Consider the following 20,077-nt stretch of genomic DNA (forward strand, 5'->3'; position numbering starts at 1 on the left):
AGCATGGCTTTGTCAAGGGTAAATCATGTCTAACAAATCTGATCGAATTTTTCGAGGGGGTGACTTGTGGGGTGGATGAGGGAAATGCTGTGGATGTGGTTTACATGGACTTCAGTAAAGCTTTTGACAAAGTCCCGCATAGGAGACTGGTCAAGAAGGTAAGAGCCCATGGGATCCAGGGTGCCTTGGCGCGTTGGATCCTAAACTGGCTGAGTGGCAGGAGGCAGAGGGTGATGGTCGAAGGTTGCTTTTGTGACTGGAAGCCTGTGTCCAGTGGGGTACCTCAGGGATCGGTGCTGGGTCCCTTATTGTTTGTGATCTACATAAATGATTTGGATGAGAATGTAAAAAGTATGATCAGTAAGTTCGCAGATGACACGAAAATTGGTGGGGTGGTAAATTGCGAGGAGGAAAGCCTCCGGCTACAGGACGATATAAACGGGTTGGTCAGATGGGCGGAAAAGTGGCAAATGGAATTTAACCCTGAAAAGTGCGAGGTGATGCATTTTGGACGGACAAATAAGGCAAGGGAATACACAATGAGTGGTAGGACCCTAGGAAGTACAGAGGGTCAGAGGGACCTTGGTGTACATGTACATAGATCCCTGAAGGCAGTGGAGCAGGTAGATAAGGTGGTTAAAAAGGCATATGGGATACTTGCCTTCATTAGCCGAGGCATAGAATATAAGAGCAGGGAGGTTATGATGGAGCTGTACAAAACGCTGGTGAGGCCACAGCTGGAGTACTGTGTGCAGTTCTGGTCGCCTCACTATAGGAAGGATGTGATTGCTTTGGAGAGGGTGCAGAGAGGATTCACCAGGATGTTACCTGGGATGGAGCGCCTCAGCTATGAAGAGAGGCTGGACAGGCTGGAGTTGTTTTCCTTGGAGCAGAGAAGGCTGAGGGGGGACCTGATTGAGGTGTACAAAATAATGAGGGGCATAGATAGGGTAGATAAAGAGGAACTTTTCCCCTTAGTGGGGAGGTCAATAACAAGGGGGCATAGATTCAGGGTAAGGGGCAGGAGATTTAGAGGGGATTTGAGGAGGAACTTTTTCACCCAGAGGGTGGTTGGAATGTGGAACTCAATGCCTGAAAGGGTGGTGGAGGCAGGAACCCTCACAACATTCAAGAAGCATTTGGATGAGCACTTGAAATGCCATTGCATACAAGGCTATGGACCAAATGCTGGAAAATGGGATTAGACTGGACAGGGATGGATGGGCGGCGCAGACACGATGGGCCGAAGGGCCTCTTTCTGTGCTGTAAAACTCTATGACTCTATGACTCTATGATAACAGAGCCCACCCTCGTGGGTGATCGGGTCCAACAAGGAGGAATACCAGCCAGTCGACTACCTTTATACCTGGGCAGGTAGGTGGAGCCATGGGCGGAGTCGGAGGTGGTCAGCCCAGGTATAACAGCGCGACAAGAGGCGACCTCGTATAGTGATACAACAGTGAGAACAGTGATAACAATACAACGGTGATAACTATAGTGTAACGATAGTGAACGATAAAAGTGGTTTACCACACCCGACACTGGCATTCAAGCCGAATCGACCTTGCCAAAAGAACCTACTACACCACCAAAAACTACTACACCACCGAGGCATTATCCGGACCGAGTCAGGAAGCCTCCAGAGAGACTGACTTATAATTGATTAACTGCAGCAAATGTGTAGATTATTGTTCTTGTAAACATGTTAATTAATGATTACTTAAAAATGTTATGTACTAATTATCTAAAAGGGGAGGAATTGTAGTGTATGTACCTTTAAGAGCCCCTGTGTACTGTAATACCGGTAGTGACCACTCGGGTATATAAGCCTGTATAGCGTCTTGTATCTTTTAGTTCAGCCCTGACCTTCGACTAGTAAAGACCTGTTAAAGTTATTCTTGTGGTCTGTGTGCAGTGATTCATATTAACCTTAACTGGAACACACAGACTTAACACCGCCCATCTGACCAACCCGTTTATATCATCCTGTAGACTGAGGCTTTCCTCCTCGCAATTTACCACCCCACCAATTATCGTGCCATCTGCGAACTTACTGATCATACCTTTTACATTCTCATCCAAATCATTTATGTAGATCACAAACAGTAAGGGACCCAGCACCGATCCCTGAGGTGCCCCACTGGACACAGGCTTCCAGTCACAAAAGCAACCTTCGACCATCACCCTCTGCCTCCTGCCACTCAGCCAGTTCAGGATCCAACGTGCCAAGGCACCCTGGATCCCATGGGCTCACACCTTCTTGACCAGTCTCCTATGCGGGACTTTGTCAAAAGCCTTACTGAAGTCCATGTATACCACATCCACAGCATTTCCCTCATCCACACACCTAGTCACCCCCTTGAAAAATTCAATCAGATTGGTCAGACATGATTTACCCTTGACAAAGCCATGCTGACTATCCCCGATTAATCCTTGCCTCTCCAAGTGGAGACTAATTTTGTCCCTCAGAATTTTTTCCAATAATTTCCCTACCATAGATGTTAGGCTGACTGGCCTGTAATTCCCTGGTTTACCCCTGCTACCCTTCTTGAATAATGGTACTACGTTAGCTGTTCTCCAGTCCTCTGGTACATCCCCTGTGGCCAGAGTGGTTCTGAAAATTTGTGTCAGAGCCCCTGCAATCTCCTCCTTTGCCTCACACAGCAGCCTGGGATACATCTCGTCTGGGCCTGGGGATTTATCCACTTTTTGGCCTGCTAAAACCGCTAGTACCTCCTCCCTCTCAATGATAATATTTTCAAATATATCACAGTCCCCTTGCCCGATTTCTATGTCTACATCGTCTTTCTCCATAGTGAACACAGATGCAAAAAATTCATTTAAAACCCCGCCTACATCATCTGGCTCTACACACAGATTGCCACTTTGGTCCCTAATGGGCCCTACCCTTTCCCTGGTTATCCTCTTGCCCTTAATATACTTATAAAACATCTTAGGATTTTCCTTTATTTTGCTCGCCAGTGTTATTTCATGGCCCCTCCTCGCGCTCCTAATTTCTTTTTTAAGTATGCCCCTGCACTTTTTATACTCCTCTAGGGCTTCCTCCATCTTTAGTCTTTTGTAACTGCCAAAATCCCCCCTTTTTTTCCTAATGCATTTTTGTATATCCCTTGTCATCCAAGGTTCCCTTTGCTTGTTGGTCCCACCTTTACGGGAACATGTTGGCGTTGTACTCTCTCTATTTCCCTTCTGAAAGTCTCCCACTGCTTTGATGTGGATTTTCCTATACTCCCAGTCCACTTTGGCCAGATCCTGCCTTATCATATTAAAATCGGCCTTCCCCCAATTTAGAACACTTATTCCCGGGCCGTCTTTGTCTTTTTCCATGACCACCTTAAATCTCACCGAATTATGGTCACTGTCGCCAAAATGCTCTCCTACTGACACTTCCACCACTTGCCCGGCTACATTCCCTAGAATTAGGTCCAGTACCACCCCCTCTCTTGTAGGACTTTCTACATGTTGGCTCAAAAAGATCTCCTGGATGCACTTTAAGAATTCTGCACCCTCTAAGCCTTTCACACTCTGACTATCCCAATTAATATTGGGGAAGTTGAAATCCCCCACTATTATTACCCTATTATTTCCGCACTTCTCTGAGATTTGCCTACATATCTGTTCCTCTACCTCCCCCTGACTGTTTGGGGGCTTATAGTACACTCCCAGCAAAGTGCTTGCCCCCTTTTTGTTTTTAAGTTCTACCCATATGGCCTCATTAGAGGAACCCGCTAATATATCATCCCTCCTTACAGCAGTAATTGACTCCTTAATTAATATTGCAACACCCCCTCCCCTTTTACAGCCCCCTCTGTCTCGCCTGAAGATCCTATACCCCGGAATATTGAGCTGCCAGTCCTGACCCTCCCTCAACCATGTCTCCGTGATAGCAACAATATCGTACTCCCATGTGTTCAACAACAACTTCAGTTCATCCACCTTATTTGCAAGACTCCTTGCATTAAAATAAATGCCTTCCAGCCTTGCCATATTCCCTTTTGCCTTCACATATTTGCTCTACCTTCCCAGCTGACTTGTTTTTTCCTCTGTATTTGGCTGTAAATCACCCCCTACTATCGCTCCACTCTGTATCCCATCCCCCTGCCAAGTTAGTTTAAACCCCCCCAACAGTGCTAGCAAACCTCCCCGCAAGGATATTCGTCCCCCTCTGGTTCAGGTGTAAACTGTCCGACTTGTACAAGTCCCACCTTTCCCAGAAGCAGACCCAGTGATCCAGGAAACTAAAGCCCTCCCTCCTGCACCATCCCTTTAACCACGCATTCATCTGTTCTATCTTCCTATTCCTATACTCACTAGCACGTGGCACCGGGAGTAATCCAGTGATTACAACCTTTGAGGTCCTGCTCTTTAATCCTACCTAGCTCCCTAAATTCTTGCTGCAGGACCTCATCCCTCTTTTTACCTATGTCGTTGGTACCAATGTGGACCACGACCTCTGGCTGTTCGCCCTCCCCCTCCAGAATGCCCTGCAGCCACTCGGTGACATCCTTGACCCTGGCACCAGGGAGGCAACAAACCATCCTGGATTCACGCCTACGGCCACAGAAACGCCTATCTGTTCCCCTTACTATAGAATCCCCTACCACTATTGCTCTCCCACTCTTTTTCCTCCCTTCCTGGGCAGCAGGAGCACCCCCAGTGCCAGGAAGTTGGCTGCTGCTACCTTCCCCTGATAAGTCATCCCCCCCAACAGTATCCAAAGCAGTATACCTGGTTGAAAGGGGGATGGCCACAGGGGTCCCCTGCACTACCTGCCTGCTTCTATTGTTCCGCCTGGTGGTCACCCATTTCCCTTCTGCCTGTGCAGCCCTACCCTGCGGTGTGACCAACTCACTGTACGAGTAATTCGCGTCCCTCTCAGCATCGTGAATGCTCCACAACCCATCCACCCGCAGCTCCAGCACCCCAAGACGGCCCGTTAGTAGCTGCAGCTGGATGCATTTCTGGCACACGTGTTGGTCAGGGACACTGGCAGCGTCCCTGAATTCCCACATAGAGCAAGAGGAGCATATCACGGGGCTGGGCTCTCCTGGCATGACCTACCCCTTTAATCAATTTAAATTAAATTAATTCAATACCACCAGTAAAGTAAGCCTTACCTGGTCTCTGGAGCCCTTTGTAGGCCCGTTCTACCGCTGAAGCACCCGCTGAAGCTCTGAGGCCTTGCCTCACCTAAATTTAAGATTGAGGAAGTGTTTACTCTGCAACTAGACTGCCTGTGCTTTTCGATACTTCCTATGAGTTCTTACAAATCTTTGAAGAAATGACAGGAGTGGTGTTAGCTTTGTTAGTGACACTTTTGTTTAAATAGGTCTTAAGATTTAATTTTTTTTAAATCCATCATTTATTGAATCATTGTAACAACACATAAATAAACACTTCACTATATTTGTCAGTATATTGGGGTACAAATTGAACCTCAATGCTCCCATTTTTCAGGCGTGAAATGGGAGCAAAATATTCAATTTTGCAGGGCAACGTCCTACGCCCCAAGAGCACCGAAAATATGTCCAACGCCATATTGGCTTGGCTTGGGCAATATTCAGGCATCCCTGGCGGTAACGTAGCTAGTGTGTGTGCGTGCGAGTGCATCCACATTAGCACTGACCATCTTACGCCAAAACAAATATTAAGGTGCCAAATGCCCATGACACACACCTTTTCAGGCTTTATTAGCTGAATAATAGAGACTGTGGAAAGTTGACACTAAATAGGCTGGAGTTATTTTTGTCATTGAAAAAATGGTAGTCATCTAATCCACATAAACTATGCAAACATTTCTCTTTTTTTTCCATAGCATTTTGTGAAAAGAGATTGAGAACAGTTGCTACTAGACAAGAAGCGATCTTTCACTAGATAAATGTTAAGTGGATGCATTTGTTCTGTGGAATAAGATACTTTCATATGATAGCAAGGGCCTGTTCATTTAAACCCATACCTTCCAAGGAAATATTCTGATTTGTGTGTGGATTGATACTCCAGGAGCAACTCTCAGAAGGATAATGTCATTAACGCTCTTGTTGCTTTGTAAAGAATCAGTCAGTACTGCCTTGCATGCAGCAGTGTCCAGCTCAGGTTCTGGGGCTGGAAAACCGGCTTGCAAAGAAAAATCAGGCCTGAAAGGGAAAACAGCAACAACAGGGATTTCCTTAATTAAAAGAAAAGGATACGGTACGGTGATCTGCTATAAAGGGTTAAAAGTTTTATTTATGATGTATTGCAGTAATTTTTAATTTAGACATGCAAATTTTTTAATTTACACTGACTGTGTTGCTTTAATGGTTTTGATTAATATCAGGGCATAGTGTTTATGAAAGAGATTTATACTGTGATTCATCTGCAAAATAATCCAATCATTACAAGCTAATGACAAACCTATGAAAAACGATATAGATATTACTTAAATTCTTGGTGTTACAAAACTCATATCAGTGACTGATGCTTATGGTGTGTCTGAGCCTTTGCGTTAATAACTAATACATCTCTGCTGAAACTTGTGTACAGCCATCCGAATAAACAATCACCTGCTCACGGAGTGCTGTTCTATTGCTTCAAACGACACTTGAGTGAACTATGAACTTTTGTTTTCGTCTATTCCACTACCTCCGCCTCCACAAGTACAAATCCTTGCATCACAGAATCACAGAAACCCCACAGTGCAGATAGAGGCCATTTCGGCCCATCGAGCCTGCACCGACACATATCCCACCCGATCCCCGTAACCTCTACACCAACACATATCCCACTCTATCCCCGTAACCCCACGTATTTAATCCCCCTAACACTAAGGGTCAATTTATCATAGCCAATCAACCTAACCCGCACATCTTTGGGCTGTGGGAGGAAACCGGAGCACCCAGAGAAAACCCACGCAAACACGGGGAGAATGTGCAAACTCCACACAGACAGTCGCCCGAGGCCGGATTCGAACCCGGGTCCCTGGCGCTGTGCGGCAATAGTGCTAACCACTATGCCACCGTGCCATATTTACTAAAGTCACAATATTCACATGATAAATACTGATGAGGGAGGCTGTTCGGCCCATTTTTAGCTCATCCACAAATAAAACCCTTACATTCCCCATCACATCATTTAGCCATTTCTTGAGTAAATCTAATATTTTCATGCCATTATTACACCACTTCATTGTGGTATTATCATATGATTCAGCACAAAAACCACCATATTCATGTCCTCCTTTTAATATTCATCACTATAATCATAAATCCTGCCAATCAAATAACTGTGACAGAGCAGGAGGAGAATGCTGAACAGAACTATAAGATGACTCTCTGCTTGTATGGGTAAAATAGGTTTAACTGTCCCAATAGTGCTAATATCATGGTTATCAGTATAACAGGATACTGTCATAGATGACAATATGAGCTCCTTTAATGTTGCAATTGGTAAACAGATAGGAAGTAGTGACTCATTCAAGATTGGATGTTAGATGACAGTACAGAGGTGGTTTAGGGAGGCACTGGAAAGGTAGAGCTTTGTTCCATTGGCATGCAGGTGGAAGCTGATTTACATCACCAAATCCATGCATTTTAAAAGAATCTAGGGAAGAGATAGCAGAGGTATTATTATGCATGTTTAATATTTTGTTAGAAAAGATGTAGTGCCAGAGGACTGGCAGATAGCTAATGTTACACCTATATTTAAGAAGGGAGATAGAAAATGTCCAGGGAACTGTGGACCAGTCAGCTTAACATCAGTAATAGGGAAAATAATGGAATCCCCACTAAAGGAGAAAATAGAGAAACAACTAGAAATGAAAAATCTAATAATGAATAGTCAAGATGGATTTCAAATGGAAATTCTTGCTTGACCAACCTCATTAAATTATTTGAAGAGGTAACAGAGAGAGTAGATGAGGGTAATGTAGTAGATGTAATTTATCTAGATTTCCAAAAGGCTTTCGATAAGGTGCCACATAATAGACTAATGAAGAAGGTCAGAGCATGCAAAGTCAGGGGACAAGTAGCAGAATGGATAGCCAGCTGGCTTCAAGACCGAAAGCAGAGAGTAGGGGTAAAGGGTAGCTATTCACAGTAGCAGAAGGTGGAATGTGGGGTCCCACAAGGATCAGTGCTGGGACCAAAGTTGTTCACAATTTATATTAATAATTTAGACTTTGGAATCAAAAACCCAATTTCTAAATTTGCGGACAACACCAAATTGGAAGGGATGGTCAACACTGAGGAATACTGCAACAAATTACAAGAAGACATTAATAAACTTGCAGAATGGGCATATAATTGGCAAATAAATTTCAACATATATAAGTGTGAGGTATTTTATTTTAGTAAGAAAAATAAGGAGGTCACATATTACTTGGAAAATAAGAATTTAAATGGGGTAGAAGTGCATAGGAATCTCGGAGTACAAATACGCAAATCACTAAAATCATTACAAAAGCAAACCGAGCATGAGGATTTATTTCTACAGGGATAGAACTGAAAAGTAGAGAAGTTATGCTAAACTTATACCAAACCTTGGTTAGAGCACACTTGGAGTACTGCGTACAGTTCTGGTCACCATATTATAAAAAGGATATAGAGGCACTGGAGAGGGTGCAGAGAAAATTTACAAGGATGATACCAGAACTACAAGGTTATACCTATCAGGAAAGGATGAACAGGCTGGGTCTCTTTTCCCTTGAAAAGAGAAGGCTAAGGGGTGACCTAACAGAGATCTTTAAAATTATGAAATGCTTTGATAGAGTAGATACAGAGAGAATGTTTCCACTTGTGGGGAAGAGCAAAACTAGAGGCCATCAATATAAGATAGTCACCAAGAAATTAAATAGGTAATTCAGAAGAAACTTCTTTACCCAGAGAGTGGTGAGAATGTGGAACTCGCTACCACAGTCTGTGGTTGAAGCGAATAGTATAGATGTATTTAAGGGGAGGCTAGATAAGCATATGAGGGAGAAGGGAATAGAGGGTTATGCTGATAGTTAGATGAGGAAGGATGGAAGGAGGCTCAAGTGGAGCATAAATGCCAGCATGGACTGGTTGGGCCGAATGGCCTGTTTCTGTGCTATATATGTTATGCAATTCTATGTAAAATGAGACCCAGCATTTAATGTCTGCTGGGCCTCCGACGAAGATTCCCACGTGGGATTGCTGTCTGCTCCCACTGTTGAGTCTGTGTGTTCCAGATATACTTATTTTAAATAACTGGACACAGACAACAGGAAAAACTTAAACAGGTCTTTACTACTTGAAGGTCAGGGCTGAACTGCTTTACAAATTACTACACAGAGCTTATATACCGGTGTGATCACTACCGGTACTACAATATACAGTAGCAAGAGAAAGTAGTCCATCTTCTTAAGGTAGTTCTCTTAAGGTGGTACAGGTTACATACACCACAATTCCTCCCTTTTTAGCTTAACAGTGTACACCCCAATTTAAACATAACATGGATAACATATATACAACTTTCATGCAACTGTTCAAAGATTCAGCCTCTGAGGAGGCCTCCTGATCCGAGTTGGATAACGCCTTTCAGGGGTCTCTGATTCTGGTTGCTGGGGTGACTCCTCTAATTGATCTCTTATGGATTGAACATCCTCAAGTACGTTCGCGTTTGAGGTAGATGCTACAGGTTCAATAATTTCTTCCACTGGTGTCTCTGCCGTAGCCATGGGTTCGACCCTTGTTCTCGATTCTACAAGTTGGTCAGCATGACGTCGTATTACGTTTTCACCAATCTCTACCGTGTACATCAGGGGTCCTTGTCTGGCATGAATTGTTCCAGATTGCCATTTCTCATTCTTATAGTCCCGGGCTAACACTGGTTGTCCTATTTCGAAACTCCGAGTGGTCTTGTTATTCACATGCTGGAACTGTTTGTTTTCGACTTCCCTACGCACATTTGGTTTTAACAAATCCAACCTGGACCGCAACCTCCTGTTATAAAACATCATGGCAGGACTTTGATTTGTCACTGCATGTGTGGCGTTTCGATATGCCATTAGGAAATTGTCCACCTTGTGTTGTAGTGGAATATGGTCTTCGCTCATGGCTTTTATCGCCTTTTTGAACGTTTGTACAAATCTCTCGGCCAACCCATTTGTAGCCGGATGATATGGGGCAGATGTATAGTGTTTCACCCCATTCTTCTTCATGAATTTCTGGAATTCTTCTGACACGAACTGCGGTCCATTGTCTGAACATATCTGTTCTGGCAATCCATTTCTTGCAAATATGGTTCTTAGAACTGCGATCGTCTTTTCCGAGGCAGTGGTCGCCATCTTAATCACTTCTGGCCATTTAGAATGTGCGTCTACCGCTATCAAAAACATGGAATCCATGAATGGACCTGCAAAGTCGATATGTACACGCTGCCATGGGGTTGAAGGCCATTCCCATGGATGCAGCGGTGCAATTGGAGGTGCATTTTGAACTTTTTGGCACCCTGAGCAGCTTTTAGTCAGATCCTCTATTTGTTTGTCGATACCTGGCCACCACACATAAGCCCTAGCAAGGCTTTTCATCTTGACTCCCCCCAGATGACCTTCATGCAGTTCCTTTAGAACTCTCTCCCTTAATTTAGGAGGAATAATCACCCTTGTTCCATACATCAATGTTCCTTGACAAACGGACAGCTGTCCTCGTCTGGCTGAGAATGCTGGTAACAGTGGTTTGCCATATGCTGGCCATCCCTTCACTGTCAATTCGTAGACCCGAGACAGTGTCGGGTCGTTCCTGGTCTCTCTCTCAATACTCGCATTGGTGACTGGCAAACATTCGATGATGGTCGAGTGAAATAACTCAACAGGGTCAACTGTCGGTGCCTCTTCCGCTGTAGGTAGCGGCAGGCGCGACAGCCCATCAGCATTACCATGTTGCTTTGTACCTTTGAATTCGATCTCATATTGATGTGCCCCTAGGAAAAGGGACCATCTCTGGAGCCTCTGCGCTGTCATCACCGAAACACCCTTCTTAGGGTTAAAAATGGAAACCAACGGCTGGTGGTCTGTCAGCAGCGTAAACTTTTGGCCTTGCAGGTAATGATTAAATTTTTTTACTCCCCACACGAGGCTGAGAGCCTCCCTATCTATCTGAGCATAGTTGCGCTCAGCGGAGGTCAATGATCTGGATGCGAACGCGACTGGTCTTTCCAAGCCATTTGGCAACTTATGTGATAGCACTGCCCCAATACCATATGGAGAAGCATCACAAGCTAAACGAATAGGCAGCGTTGGGTTAAAGTGAGCCAACACTTCCTTAGAGGTGATCAATGCCTTGCTTTTGTGAAAAGCCCGCTTACAGTCCTCGCTCCACTTCCATGGCACTCCCTTTTGTAAAAGAGCGTTCAGCGGGTGTAGTACCGTGGATAAATTTGGCAGAAACTTATGGTAATAGTTAATCAACCCTAGGAACGACCTCAACTGGGATACATTTTCCGGAGCGGGAGCCTTCACAACAGCTTCGATCTTGTCAGGTGACTTGTGAAGCCCCTCCTGGTCAATGACGTGAGCACAGTACGAGATTCGCTTCTGAAAGAACTCACATTTCTGGTGATTAACTCGAAGTCCATACTCTTTCAATCTGGTGAGCACCTGTTCCAAATTAGCAAGGTGTTCCTCATCATCATCTCCTGTAATAAGAATGTCGTCCAGATAGCATTGTGTGCCAGGAATTCCCTGTAATACCTGCTCCATGGCCCTTTGCCAAATCGCTGGAGCCGATGCCACTCCAAAAACCATTCTATTATACCGATATAAGCCCTTATGCGTGTTGATCGTGAGATACTGGCGTGACGCTTCATCAACTTCCATCTGTAAGTACGCCTGCGCCAGGTCTATCTTGGTGAAGTGTTTCCCGCCAGACAACGAAGCGAAGATATCCTCAATCCGCGGAAGCGGATATTGCACCGTGTGAAGAACCGGATTAACAGTGATCTTGAAATCGCCACAGATGCGAACCTTCCCCGGTTCCCCCGGCTTGTTGCTCAATGAACGCTTCATGACGGGAACAATGGGCGTGGCCCATTCGCTCCAGTCCACCTTTGACAGTACTCCTGAACGTTCTAGCCCTTCCAGCTCAGCTTCCACAGCAGGTCGTATCGCATAAGGTACCGGTCTGGCTTTGAAAAATTTCGGGTTTGCATGTTCTTCAACCTTGATGTTTGCCGTAATTCCTTTCAGTGTTCCCAGTCCCTGTTGGAACACCTCCTTAGCATCGTCTAATATTCTGGACAGTCATTTAGGTTTGACATCGTCCTTTTTACCGGAATCTACAGTTAGTGCTTTTAAGGAATGCCAGTCCATATTTATTCTCCTGATCCATTCCCGTCCCAGTAGTGGTGGACCTCCCTCAGGTAACACATACAAGTCCATTCCTTTGCTTTCTTTACCCTTGTGGACCACCTTTACTTTTATCTTTCCGATGGGGTACACTCTTTGCCCCGTGTATGTTTTTAATACAATCTCCGTATCCCTTAGGGGAATGTGTGAGAATAACCTTTTGTAATCTTGCTTATTCATGACCGTCAATGCCGATCCCGTGTCCAATTCCATCTTCACTTGGACTCCTGCTATCTGGAGTGTAACCCAAATAGTTTGGTGGTCTGCTGTGTTACCCACATTATGTATTCTTAGGCAACCCAGTTCCTTACTGCTGGAGTCTGAATCCGTCTTCTGTTCATCCGAACTGTTCTCTGTCACCTTGTGTACTTTTTTGTACTTCTTCTGTGGTGACTTTTTGTTGCTGGTCTTCTTTCCTGACCGGCATACTTTTGCTATGTGACCGAGTCTGCCACATTTTCTGCATTCTTGATCTTTGAACCAGCACTGGTTCTGATCGTGCGTTGTCCTTCCGCAACGATAGCACTTTACTGCACCCAATGCCATTTGATTGGTGCTGAGTTCCGATGGCCTTAGCTGCATTTCCGCGGTGCCTCGTGCTGCCGCCTCGTGCGATGCTGCAATGGTGACAGCTTTATCTAGCGTAAGGTCCTTTTCCTCTAGCAGTCGCTTCTGAGTTCCTTCTTTTAATAGTCCACACACGAACTTATCTCTCAGAGCATCTGCTAGTCCTGTACCAAACTGACAGTACTTTGATAGCTTGCGCAGTTCAATTAAGAATTCAGCATTGCTTTCCACTTTCAGCTGCGTTCTTCTGTAAAATTTTAATCGTTCCGCTATCAGCAGTGGCGTGGGGTTTAAATGCTCTTGCAGGATAGTAACAATATTTGCGAAAGTCTTATCCGCCGGTTTATCTGGTGTTACAAGGTGCCTTAATAACCCGTACGTCTTTGCACCCATCGAGTTTAATAGGGTTAGTGCTTTCTTTTCAGCCGGTATCTCATTTGCTGTACAATAAACTTCAATACGCTCCACATAAGTGGCCCAATCTTCGACATCGCTATCAAAAGCAGTGATGTTACTGTTTTTAGGCATCCTTGTAAGTTTCTTTAAGTATTTTATTTATTTATTTATTTATTTTTCAAAATGGCGGCTTCCCGCGCTTGGCGGCTTTTCCCGCGCTTGTCTTCTTCCTGCGCCGACTAAAATGGCGGCTTCCCGCGCTTGGCTTCTTCCCCCGCTGGCTACAATGGCGATTACCGCGCTGTTGCCGTTCTCGCCTCCCAGCGTTCCTTAATTTCCCCCGACGCTGCTGCTTTTACTCCCCGCTGTCCTCGTGGGTATTAGCGCTTCCTTTCTTGCTGCGCATCTATTCCTATTGCAGCCCGGCCCTTTACACCGGCTGCGGTCGAGTTCTCCGCCCTTTTTCCTCCGGTCTCGCCCCCCTTCTCCACTGACAACGCGGCCGACTTTCTGCTCGTGTCGCTAGATCGGCTTACCCACCGCCGTGGAAGAAGGATGATCACTGCCTGTCGCTGATGGTGGACTTCGTGGTCAGCAATTCCAACCCGGGTTCTCGATGCCTCCCGTGCGAATGCGGTGCTCAGCAGGATGATGAGGGCGGGTGCCTCTTCTCGACGCCCGTTCTGGGGACGAAGCTGCCTTGGATGCAATTGCCGCTGGGTAAGATCGACTCGTCGCCACTGTTGAGTCTGTGTGTTCCAGATATACTTATTTTAAATAACTGGACACAGACAACAGGAAAAACTTAAACAGGTCTTTACTACTTGAAGGTCAGGGCTGAACTGCTTCACAAATTACTACACAGAGCTTATATACCGGTGTGGTCACCACCGGTACTACAATATACAGTAGCAAGAGAAAGTAGTCCATCTTCTTAAGGTAGTTCTCTTAAGGTGGTACAGGTTACATACACCACACCCACCGGGAGTTAAAATCGGCCCTACTGTCTCTTTGTCCATCTCTCTCTTTCTATCTTGCTCTGTGTGTGTCTCTCTCTCTGTCTTTGTCTGTGTGTGTCTGTCTCTGTCTTTGTCTGTGTGTGTCTCTCTCTCTGTTTTTGTCTGTGTGTGTGTCTCTCTTTCTTTGTCTGTGTGTGTCTGTCTCTGTCTTTGTCTGTGTTTGTCTGTCTCTCTGTCTTTGTCTGTGTTTGTCTGTCTCTCTGTCTTTGTCTGTGTGTGTCTGTCTCTGTCTTTGTCTGTGTGCGTGTCTCTCTCTTTCTTTGTCTGTGTGTCTCTCTCTGTCTTGCTATCTTACTCTGTCTGTGTGTGTGTGTCTGTCTCTCTGTCTGTCTGTGTGTGTGTCTGTCTCTCTGTCTGTGTGTGTGTGTGTGTCTGTCTCTCTGTCTGTCTGTGTGTGCCTCTTTCTCTGTCTTTATCTGTGTGCATCTGTCTCTCTGTCTTTGTCTGTGTGTGTCTGTCTCTGTCTTTGCCTGTGTGTGTGTGTCTCTCTCTGTCTTTCTATCTTACTCTCTCTGTCTGTGTGTGTGTCTCTCTCTCTGCCTGTGTGTGTGTGTCTCTCTCTCTGCCTGTGTGTGTGTGTGTGTGTGTGTGTGTATCTCTCTCTGTCTTGCTCTGTGTGTGTCTGTCTCTCTGTCTTTGCCTGTGTGTGTGTCTCTCTGTCTTTCTATCTTACTCTCTCTGTCTGTGTGTGTGTGTCTCTCTCTGCCTGTGTGTGTCTCTCTCTCTCTGCCTGTGTGTGTGTGTGTGTGTGTATCTCTCTCTGCCTTGCTCTGTGTGTGTGTGTGTGTCTCTCTCTCTCTGTCTTTGTCTGTGTGTGTGTCTCTCTCTGTCTTTCTATCTTACTCTCTCTGTCTGTGTGTGTCTCTCTCTCTCTGCCTGTGTGTGTGTGTGTCTCTCTCTCTCTCTGCCTGTGTGTGTGTGTGTGTGTGTGTGTATCTCTCTCTGCCTTGCTCTGTGTGTGTGTGTGTGTCTCTCTCTCTCTGTCTTTGCCTGTGTGTGTGTCTCTCTCTGTCTTTCTATCTTACTCTCTCTGTCTGTGTGTGTCTCTCTCTCTCTGCCTGTGTGTGTCTCTCTCTCTCTGCCTGTGTGTGTGTGTGTGTGTGTATCTCTCTCTGTCTTGCTCAGTGTGTGTGTCTCTCTCTCTCTCTCTGTCTTTGCCTGTGTGTGTCTCTCTCTCTGTCTTTCTATCTTACTCTCTCTGCCTGTGTGTGTGTGTCTCTCTCTCTGCCTGTGTGTGTGTGTGTGTGTATCTCTCTCTGTCTTGCTCTGTGTGTGTGTCTCTCTCTCTCTCTCTGTCTTGCTCAGTGTGTGTGTCTCTCTCTCCCTTTGTGCCTTACTCTCTGTGTGTGTCTCTCTGTCTTTCTCTGTCTTTGTGTCTCTATCTCTCTCTCTTTCTCTCCCTGTCATTTACTTCCTCCACCACTCTGGAGTTTGGTGACAACATAACTATAACTAAGCTAAATAAGTTGAAACAGGTAGTTATCTTTTGGTACCATTGCTTAGCTGGGCAGAATTGGCTGTTTTAGTATTCTGAGTATCGGTTGAGGAAATTAAAATGATCTATCGTGAAACCAATCTGAAATTATCTTAGTTCACTCATCCTTGACATTATAAAGAAATTTAAGTGTCTTCACTGTATATATTCCACATAATTTTAAGTAACATTTTAATGTAATTAATATGTTTCTAAATGTTTCCCTGTGGTTATAAACAGACTGCATAATGGGGTACAGTGGCATAATGAGTCTATCCCATTTACAAGTAAGTGCTTCATGATGCATGAATGACAGGTTGTGATGTCTTCCTTGTTCATTTGTACTGTGCACCCATTGTGTTCTCTGTGTCTACATTGAATTTTCCATAGTGACTAATTACAGTCTGTAAGATGGTGAGTACCTTTTCGGGCATTAGTACCTGTGATAACAGGAAATTGTTATATCATCCATGCCAACATGTAAGAAGGACTGAACTATTCACTATTAAAGGCAGTTAACGACCTTGGGGGTGAATTTTCACGGGTATTTTCCGACTTGTCTGTCGTAACTTCAGTAGAAGAGCCATGTAAACCCTGGAAAAATGCTGTGAATGCCATTTATGCTGTTTTTCCAAAGTTTCCACAGCACTTCCACCGAAGTTACTGTGGATGAACCCCTGCAGAAATTCACCTCATCACGACATCCAGCATAGGAACAGAAGTGAGCCATTCAGCCGACGGATCTGCTCTGCCATTCAATTCGATCATAGCCACTTTATACCTCAATTCCATTTGCTCCAAACCCCTTGATACCCTCACCTAATAAAAATCTGTTGATTTCAGTCTTGAAAGCTCCAATTGTCCCAGCATCCACAGCCTTTTGGGGAGAGAGTTCCAGATGTTACTACCCTTTGTGTGAAAAGTGCTTCCTGATTTCCCTCTTGAATGGCCTACTCTAATTTTAAGTTCAGGTCACCTTGTTCTTAATTCCCCCATCAGAGGGAATTGTTTCTTTGTATCTGCCCTATCAACCTTTTCATGTTTAAACACCTCAATCAGATTATGCCTCAATCTTCTATACTCCAGGGAATACTAGCCAAGTTTATGCAACCTGTCCTCATAATTTAACCCTCTAAGCATGTCTATAAAATTATCCTTTTTCTTTCCTGTAAGATATTTCCATAACATTTAGAAACTATAATAACCATGAATCCTTTAAAATGCCAGAAACTCATCTATTTCCTTTTCAAAGGAAAGATTCCTTACAAGATTCTTACAGGGCTTGACAGGTTAGATGCAGGGAGGATGTTTCCCTTGGCTGGGGAGTCTAGAACCAGGGCTCACAGTCTCAGAATAAGGGGGCGGCCATTTAGGACTGAGATGAGGAGAAAATTCTTCACTCAGAGGGTGGAGAATCTTTGGACTTCACTACCCAAGAGGGCTGTGGATGCTCAGTCGTTGAGTATATTCAAGACAAAGATCAATAGATCTTTGAATATTAAGGGAATCAATGGATATGGGGATAGTGCAGGAAAGTGGAGATGAGGTAGAAGATTAGCCATGATCTTATTGAATGGCGGAGCAGGTTCGAGGGGCCGGATGGCCTACCCCTGCTCCTATTTCTTATGTTCTTATGGAACCCTTAAAGTTTCCTGTTGAATCACTTGCACCATTTGTTCTATACATTGATCAACATTTTGCAAAAGAAATTTGACCAATTTGACCTATTTAATTTATGGTTCTGGAATTTGGATGAATCTTCCATGCTTTGCTAAAATGGCTCCCCTGGAATAGAGTTCTGATCTGTAGGGCAATTGAATGGTGCAGTGGGTTAGATGGCCTTTTAGCTCTGGGACCTGGGCTCTCCTGGCCAGCCTCCCATCTTCCACCCTCCATAAATTTTAATTCACCAAAACTCTGCTGTCGTATCCTAACTCACACCAAGATCCGTTCATCCATCACCCCAGTGCTCGCTGACCTACATTAGCTCCCGGTCTATCAACACCTTGAATTTAGAATTCTCATCCTTGTGTTCAAAGCCTCCATGGCCTCACCCCTCCCTATCTCTGTAGCATCGTCCAGCCCTGGAACCCTTTGAGAACTCTGCGTTCCCCCACTTCTGCTCTCGTGTGCACCACCCACTTCCTTCACCCTACAATTGGCAGACAGGAACATGCAAAGTAAAGTAATGCCCATAGGATGCAAGAGGGCCACATGGAGCAGACGATTCCTGAAATTCTTCAAGAATCAAATTTCAGGTTACACTGCCAGCTGGGGCTCATGTATAATTTTTTAATTTTGTAACATCAAATTAAAAAATATAAACTTATATTTAAGTGAGCAAACAGTTTTGAGATGAATAAATAATAATATTGCGAAAAGAAAAAGGAAAAAACTATAAATACTGGCAATCCGGAACAACAACAGAAATGCTGGTAATGCATAACTGGCATCTGTAAAGAAAAAAGCTTAATGAAAGGTTATATCCTAAACACTAACCTATCTTTTCCTTTTACAATGCTGACTGATGAGCTGTGTGTTTTTAGCACTTCTGTGTGGTATAACATTGTGAAAGTCAGATTTCACTAACACTATGGCCTAGAAATTCAGTTCTGACGCTATTGCGGCGCTAAAGTCGGGCGCTCGTCAAATTTAGCGCCCGCCGGAAAGTGCAGGCGAGCTCGCTGAAATTCAGTAGATTTGGCCAACTTTTTGGCCGAGCGCTGCACAAGGCGTTGGAACCCTGTGTTCAGGCGCTAATCCGGCGATGCAGCCTAATAACACCGATTCCGGGCGCAGCGCAGGTGCGATCATGTGGTGAGTGTCAGCAGACACCCTGACGCCGGCCAGCTCTTAAAGGGGGAAGGGTCAACTTTGACTGCAGCCACGCCCTGCATGCTGTAGCCCTGCAACTAGGCCTCAGGAGTCGTTGTGTGGCATATCAACGCCTGGAGGACATGGAGAGGGCCCGTGAAAGAGCCGAACGCTTCTCTGAGCATGCGCTGGGTGTGCTCCTTCATGGGGTGCGCAAAAGAAGGCGGGTCGTTTGCCCGGCTAGTGGCAGGAAGGCTCCCAGGAGCCAGTTCAGGGAGGCCTGGACCAAAATTGCCCGGAGGGTCTCCTCCAGCTCAGATGTTCCCAGGAGTGCGGACCAGTGCCGCAAGAAATACAACGACCTATGTCGGCTGGTCAAGGTGAGTACCCTTTCCAATGTCCCCCTCATCCTTGCATGTGCACCTCCCATTAGGGCCAAAGGGACATCCAAGGTCTAATGGCCAGCCTTGCTGCCGCTGCAATGGCACTTGCATGTTAATCAACAGCTCTTTCTGCACTTACCACACTGTGCAAGCTATTCCACCATGGGAGGCCTCACACAGAGCTACGGGGCACCACACTGTGCAAGCTATTCCACCATGGGAGGCCTCACACACAGCTACAGGGCACCACACTGTGCAAGCTATTCCACCATGGCAGGCCTCACACACAGCTACAGGGCACCACACTGTACTTAGACGCCCTCCTTTCTCTTGCAGGCCAAGCTGGCGAGGAACGCCAGGAGCCTCCGTGTCACTGGTGGAGGCCCTCGCGAGTTCCAGGAGCTGACGCCTCTGGAAGAGAGGGTGGCCCGACTGCTGCGGCACCCGGTGATTGGGCCTGTGGCGATCGGCGACGCCGACCCTATACTGGAGCCCACTGGTAAGGACAGGACCGGCTGCACCTCTATCCTTGCCCTCGCGCATCAGGTCTACATCCTTCCCCAGTGGCCGATAAATGCGCATAATGCACCAGTGCGGCCTCCCTCGCTGTCGGCCTGTCCTCACTCTAAAGCTACACTTGTGCCTTCCTGCTTTCAGCTGGTGAGGAGGAGGTGCTCCCTGAAGCCCACACAGCCAGGCCCTCGGAGGAGGAGGACGTGGAGGAGCAGCAGGAAGGCGCCACCTCGGGGGAACCCTCCTCCGCTCCAGGACATGCCAATGAAGGGGATACGTCTGGCGTGCCGGAGAGCCAGGGGGAGGCGGGGGAGGGGAGCCCCGAACCTGGTCCCAGTGGCATGGACGCCCGCGGCAAGGCTCCGGCGGCACGCGACCCTTCTGCCCAGAGGGGGGAGGCGGTGGAGGGGAGGGCAGAACCTGGTGTCAGTGGCGTGGCCGCACGCGGCAGCGCTCCGGCGGCACGCCAGCCTTCTGGCCAGAGGGTGGAGGCGCCCTCCAGTCCGGACTCGGACGTCGCCCAGGAGGTGCGCCTCCTGGACGAGATGTC

Source organism: Somniosus microcephalus, chromosome 5 (assembly GCF_052327205.1).
Source record: "Somniosus microcephalus isolate GS21.2 chromosome 5, FLI_Smic_1.0, whole genome shotgun sequence".
Classification (NCBI taxonomy): Eukaryota; Metazoa; Chordata; class Chondrichthyes; order Squaliformes; family Somniosidae; genus Somniosus; species Somniosus microcephalus.